The sequence below is a fragment of the Schistocerca cancellata genome, chromosome 10, assembly GCF_023864275.1.
Source record: "Schistocerca cancellata isolate TAMUIC-IGC-003103 chromosome 10, iqSchCanc2.1, whole genome shotgun sequence".
Lineage (NCBI taxonomy): Eukaryota > Metazoa > Arthropoda > Insecta > Orthoptera > Acrididae > Schistocerca > Schistocerca cancellata.
The window spans coordinates 59,240,012-59,247,323 of record NC_064635.1 but is presented as its reverse complement, the minus strand read 5'-3'; the positions used below and the strand labels follow the sequence as shown (position 1 = coordinate 59,247,323).

At 43.7% G+C, this 7,312-nt stretch overlaps 1 non-coding gene across 1 annotated transcript; it reads left to right on the top strand.

Moving 5' to 3' along the window:
- Window positions 1-6,451: 6,451 nt before the first annotated feature.
- On the top strand, window positions 6,452-6,525 carry Trnat-ugu (transfer RNA threonine (anticodon UGU)). The gene has a single exon. It is a non-coding gene; the product is annotated as a tRNA-Thr (tRNA).
- The last annotated feature ends 787 nt before the right edge of the window (window positions 6,526-7,312 follow it).

Here is a 7,312-nt window from a genome sequence, read left to right as displayed (position 1 = left end):
AGCTCCGTATGCCACGGCAAACTGGCTGACACTGACGGCGGCGGTGCACAAATGCTGCGCAGCTAGCGTCATTAGACGGCCAACACCGCGGTTCCTGGTGTGTCCGCTGTGCCGTGCGTGTGATCATTGCTTGTACAGCCCTCTCGCAGTGTCCGGAGCAAGTATGGTGGGTCTGACACACCGGTGTCAATGTGTTCTTTTTTCCATTTCCGGGAGTGTAAATCACAAGTTTTGACGGTCGATGGCTGCTGTGTGGCCGATGCGCCAACTACGTAATCGACTCGTGCCGTTCTTTTTCGTTCCCTTTTCGAGACCACAGAAGGCTCCAAGATTCTCTGGGCACTGGACGTTTTAGGCTTTTCGGATTTCGTTCGATACCAGGTTCCTTCTGACTCTCGTTTTCTTTAATTTAGGGGACACTTACGAGTTGGATGACAAGGCATGTCTCACTATTTTGTAATTTTCAAATTAATCCCGTTTTTCAATTATGTTCCGGCGGTTACTCTTTTCTTGTCCCACTTTGGGTCCTAGTAGCGCTCCCCAGAGTGACAGCTGAACCGATGTACCACCTAACGCATTTCGACGCTACACCAGTTTATAACTTCACACTAAGCTAATTCGTAACAATCACGCCTGTACTGGTAAGATTACATGACTGGTGAAACAAAATATTGCACGACAGACACGTCGAAACATGATCTGCCACTTCAGTCGCTGTTTATAGTGGATGGTTAGCATTTAACACGCCATAACGCGGAAAAAAGTTACCGCACGAGTAGCAAACTTGGTAGCATTAATGTCAAGGACACGGGGAAGAGAAATAATACAGAATCAGTTCAATTGAAACACTTTTAATGTGTTCCTACGGTACATCACACCATTACATACCGGTACCATTAGTGCTACAAAAGGTGCTCAATATGGCACCCATCAGTGTCCAGAAGAGTCTGATAGCGCAGGATTGCAGTCTGCACAGCTGAGCGAAACATGTCCGTAGGTATGCTGTCTACCTGTCTTGATATGCTGGGCTTCGGATCGGCACATGTGTGAATGTTCCCCTGGTAAACCCTGTACTTAGGTAGCCCGCATCGGAAATCACGGGGAGTGATATTAAGTGATCGTGCCGAGCAAGCATTTGGATACGATAGGCTGATAATTGAGTCGTTACCAAACGTCTTTCAGAGAAGTAGGTGAACTTCACGAGCCATGTGCAGCGAGGCCCCGTCTTGCATGAAAACTGCTGATTTCAATGCGCCTCTCTCCCGTAGGTTGGGTATGACATGCTGGCCAAGCATATCACAGTAACGCTGGCCACTCACACTGAACGTCTTTGGTCCTTGAGCGGCAGTCTGCTCAGAAAAGAACGGGCCAATGGCACTAAAAAATACAAAGGCTCCAGGCCTAGACAACAAAGCACCGGAGCTCTTAAAAGCCGATACTGAAAGTACTGTTAAAATGCTCCATCCTTTGCTGAAGCATATTTGGCTTGAAGAGAAATCTCCAAAGAAGTGGAAAAATGGCTTGGTGGTAAAGCTCCCAAAAACGGGAAATTTGTCAGACTGTAACAACTGGCGTGGTATTACATTGTTGTCAGTGCCCAGTAAGGTCCTCACCAGAATTATTTTAAACAGAATTAAAGAATCCCTTGAAAAGCGACTGCGTAAAGAACAGGCCGGTTTTAGGGCACAACGCAGCTGTGTTGATCTTATTAACACTCTTAGGATCATCTTAGAGCAAAGCAAAGAATTCCAAGCAACCATGTACCTGGCATTCATTGATTTTCAAAAGGCCTTCGATTCCGTGAAACATAAAGTGCTCTGGCAGGTGTTGCGGAAGTATGGCATACCACAGAAGATCTTAAACATCATAAAAGATCTATATGATGGCTACGAATGCTGCATACTCCACAAGGGAAATATGACAGAGCCCATAAAAGTAACAACTGGAGTCCGGCAGGGTTGCATTTTGTCGCCAACACTTTTTCTACTCATTCTAGACTCTGATATGAGAAAGAGTCACAGCAGGCAGGAGACGAGGAATCCAGTGGGGGATCCAAGAACGTCTGGAGGATTTGGATTTTGCAGACGACATAGTTTTATTAGCTCCAAGGCTGACTGATATGCAAGCTAAATTAAGCTTGCTGAAAGAAGAAGCAGAGACTGCTGGCCTCAAGATAAATACAGGCAAAACAAAGGAAATGAGAGTAAATTCAGGTAACATGGAGATGCCCCTGTTAATAGGTGAGCAGCGAGTGGAGACTGTCAACTCATTCCTGTATCTGGGTAGTATAGTGGCGAAAGATGGTGGAGCTGGAGATGACGTGAAAAACCGCATTAAAAAGGCAAATGCTGCCTTCATACAATTGTATCCAATATGGAAAAATACAAATATCACATACAAAACAAAAATCCGTATTTTTAATACAAATGTGAAGGCTGTCCTTCTGTACGCCAGTGAAAGCTGGAAAATGGATAAAAAGATAACAACTCAGTTACAAAGCTTCATAAATAGATGTCTTCGACGCATCATGAATATCTGGTGGCCAGAAAAAATATGTAATGAGGAGCTGTGGCGAGTAACAAACCAGATACCTATAGAAGACCAGATACGAGAGAGAAAGTGGGGCTGGTTGGGGCACACCTTGAGAAAACCAGATGGAGCCATCGAGAAAAAAGCATTGGGATGGAATCCCCAGGGAACAAGGAAGAGAGGAAGACCAAGGGGCACATGGAAGAGGACAGTGGAAGGGGAAGCAAAAAGAGTTGGCAAGACCTGGGCAGAATTGAGGCAAATGGCCAAAGACAGAGACGGATGGCGAGTTCTCCTGGATGCCCTATGCCCCCATAGGGGCCAAAGGAATTAAGTCAAGTAAGTCAATGATTAGCGCAGCCGTGAAGCCACACCATACCGTGAAATGTTCACCATACAGAGGAAATACGTACACAGTGATTGGAGGTGAAGACCCGACACTTGGCAATTTTTTTCTGTTCGCCTCACCTGTCAGAGAAAAGTGAGCTTCGTCTGTCCATAGGATGGTCCAGGGCCAGCCCTCGTCAGCTCCAATCCTTGCGAGAAAGTGGAGAGCGAAGTCAACACGTCGTAGTCGGTCCTGTGGTTCAAGCTGTTGTACGATATGGATCTTGAACGGCTACCATTTGAGAATGGTTCGAAGCACCTTCCGTACAGTGTGTAACCTCCCCCTCACTTATCGACCTTAATGACAGTGAAAAATTAAAGAGCGTGTACCTAATGGAAATTTGGGAAAAGCAATCGTCACCGAAGTTAATCTGTCGGTAAAGAGGGAGGAAAGGGTTACATCTAAATGAAAGGAAAAATGCAAATGAAACTGGTGGAAATTAATTTTGAAAAGGGGTAAAGTTAATAAAGAAAGTAAATGTGCGGCCGTTACGTTAACAATCAACTAGCGGTAATTAGATATTTGAGATTTGGGGAAATTACGGTCGCCAGTCCTAAGGACAATTACTATAGTAACTGAAAAAGAAAGGTTATTACACATATAATTAGCACTAGAAGCATGGCAACTGAAGGTTGACACGTGTAGTGTGAAAACTGGAAGTTTGTCAGAAGTAATAAATTTCGCTACACTCTGACTTAATTTAGCAAAAAAAATTAATAAAACCGAAAAATCGAAAGTCAATTTAGTGACTGAAGTTAATAGTGAGCTTTCTTTCTGAAGCACATCGAAATTCAGTAAAATACGGTTACTCTTGGACTACCTCAACAATCATTTCAAAAGCTACTTGAATCTACGCAATTTGGAAATAAGAGATTTAACTTTGAACTTGAATTAAATGACTCTGAACAATTAACAACAGTAAAATTTAGTACGTACCAAGTTGAGCTGCAGTCACAGGTAAGTTAAAATACGGTAACAAAACTCGCACTCTTAATTTGTGCTTGTGTAATCTGAATATTGTAGCCAGCTATGAATACTTTAACTGAACTTTGAAATTAAAGTAGTGAAGTGGAATGATGCTGGCGTTTGAATTTCAACGACACTCGGGTTCATTCCGGAAAAGGAACGGTCCCTGCTTGGTAATGCCATTGGGACAATGAGCAACAAAGGTTCATGCTAAATAGCTGTAATTTTGTGATGCAACAATTTTAAAAGTTTGAAAAGCTGAGGTCTGCCATACAGTTCTAAAACTTTACGTGCTTCCAGTCTTCCTTGTTGGTTGATTGAAGGTTTGAAGCCGTCGATCGAGGAGGTGGCGACAGTCACTCATTGTCGGCCGTCGCTGTTGCAGAAGCTGGATGTTGGCGCGCCTTCTTCTCGACACGGTCACCAGACGAAACGGGCTCTTGATGTGCGCCAGCTAATGCTTCCCGCCCGCGACACCATGTCAGAAACTATCATCGCAAATCGAGCGCAATTACATGCTGCCAAACCCCGAAAGCGCGGCAACTCGCGGGGGCGTCACACAACACACCTGCTCCACTCGCTACTCCAGCCAGACTCCCCCTGCCCGCGCTCCACGCGGCAGAGTTAACACTACCAAAGATCCTACACACTTTGATTCTTCACACGACCTATCGATGTAATCGTTCGATAGCAGTTTTCCCTAGGCAAGACCCAGCGTAAAAATACAAATAATATTTACGAAACAAACCAATTATACATCGACATAAATGCATATATATATATATATATATATATATATATATATATATATATATATATATATATATACAAATAGTAAAACAATTACAATATGTAAAGACACAGAAATGTCATATACTCAGGTAACAAAAATAAGGAAAACAAATTTATAGTACAATAGATGGAAATAGGAGGATATGCATTTCCGGCGTTACAAGTGGAGAACGGGTTATTCAACTGTCGTGACACAGCACGCTCGCTGCCTGACGATCGGGAATTGCGCGCAGCGTGGTCTGCCGTAGCAACCTGTAGTGCAACCGGTCTTCGTCCTCTTCCCGGAGCGATGCCCAGTTCTCCAGTTGATTCGAACTTCTTCATCATGCTCCGCACAGCAGGTGGAGAAAGAGGACCATTCCGTAATCCTTTCAGCTTGCCATATTCTCCAAGTGCAGCTGCAGCATTACTGTTGTTTTGATAATACAGCTCCACCAATAATGGTCTGCTCCTTTTGTCCAAGCTCATGTTGACAGGTCAACAAGTGCCCTGCGACTGGTCAGGTGTGAGAGACTGTGAATTGCGATGACTGATCTTGGCACCTGGTGGCCATAGTTGGAAATGGACGGTGGAGCTGTGACGCATGGAAATCATGCACCCCATACTCTGGACATTAATGCTACCAAGTTTGGTACTCGTATGGTAATTAGTTTCCATTCTATAACGTGTTAAGTAGGGAAAGTTTAATTATAACCTCCCTGTACATTATTAGTCTCGTAGTCATTAGAGGATGCAACCCTGACGGTGCGCGTTGTCACACAAGAAAAGTTCGTCGGAGAAGTGAGCGGATGGTCTCACTGGTGTGGCGATTGCACACTCTAACCTTGTGTACCAGTAACACAACCAGTTTGTAGTTGCAACACTTCTTTATTGATTACACATACACATGAATTCATGAGCAGTAATAATGAATTAACAACATTTGCATATCAAGGCCCTAACCACAATTAATACTCAAAATGCACAAAAATGAGTATAAAGAATTGTAGAGCATAGAAGCAGCTTCAGATACATAGTCATTTAAAAGTGTTATACAGAAATGAAACTTTTCGACGTAATGGATGCAATAACTTAAATTAACTTGCAAACAGGAGGTATTTCAATCTTGCCACAGCCACACTGCAATATGTCCAAATATTCGATTACTTTAAATATGCAACTTATGGATGGGCAAACCAGGGTATAGTTTGCCCTATGTGTGTGTTTATGTTCATAAATTTACTGATTCCTTTTTATTATCACTCAGTTTTACAGTTATGCAAGCTTAGGGCAAAAAGTCAATTTGATGAACATGTGATGGACGCGAGCAAACGTTAGTCTATTACGATTTCACAAACACACGATCCAAAGCGTGAACTTATACTTAGCTTTGGCAGTAGGAAATCTTCTCCCTAAAACAGGCGTCTCTTTGAATGGAATACGCGCGTTAACGGGGTCCGGGCGGTCCTGAGTTCAAATCCTGAGACTCCCGTCATACTGTAAGCTCGCAGGGCGAGGTTTGCTCGCGTCGACCAGTATGCACGTTTCTGAAAACAGGAAAACATGAGCGGCAGACAGACTGTAGTATATACAAGTTACATACACACACACAATATATATATATATATATATATATATATATATATATATATATATATATAAGCAATACCTTAATATAAACATATTACAAGTTAATCCATGAACAGAATTAAGTAGTTTATATATAGTGCGTTGAGAATGTGGGTTTCGCGGAAGGCGTGCCAGAGATAAATCCCTGCAGTCGCGCTATCCTCTGTGACCTCGGTGGCTCAGATGGATAGAGCGTCTGCCATGTAAGCACGAGATCCCGGGTTCGAGTCCCGGTCGGGGCACACATTTTCATCTGTCCCCGTTGACGCATGTCAACGCCTGTAAGCAGCTAAGGGTGTTCATTTCATTGTAATTAAGGAGCTTAGTCTCTTTTGATCCAAAATAAAAAATCTAGATACTAAGTACCTAATATGACAATCCATACACACAAGAAATTATTAAGACACAACAACTACCACTAATTGGTGAAACCAGAAAATTCTAAATCTATAGCTAAATTAAGAAATGACGTTCAAGTGAACCAGCTACCTTCAGCGTGCCACTAAGGTCCAAATCCAAACTTACAAATGCGAGGCGCTATTTCTAGCCGCTCTAGTAACATAATTTCATGCCCTTTCCAGAACATAACTCGCCTCGCCACCACTGCAGTGAATGTTTCGCTGGCCACTAGCACGAGCAACTGCAGCAGTCAACAGTCCTCAAATACACAATAATATGCACTATATATAGAAGGAGGAACCCACCACGAAAGCTTGGCGATTGATTTTTTTCTTCTTCATGTGAAATTCACACGCCATCCGTCCAAATAGCTCCCGAGGTATTAGCAAATCCTGGTCGCCACTGGCCAGCCGTGTCAATACAACTTTAATACTTTCCGGCAGCGGGCCACGCTTCCTCGTTGCTCCAACTCAACTGGTCCTCACGGCATACGGCCGAACCACGTGACACGGTGTCGCCAACTCCCCGTAACGACAACATCGAAAGCGCGTCACGTCACAGACCGACTCGGCTCGTGCGCGGACCCCCTCTCCTCGACTTGAGCACGCGCGCCACCATAAATAGGAGGAT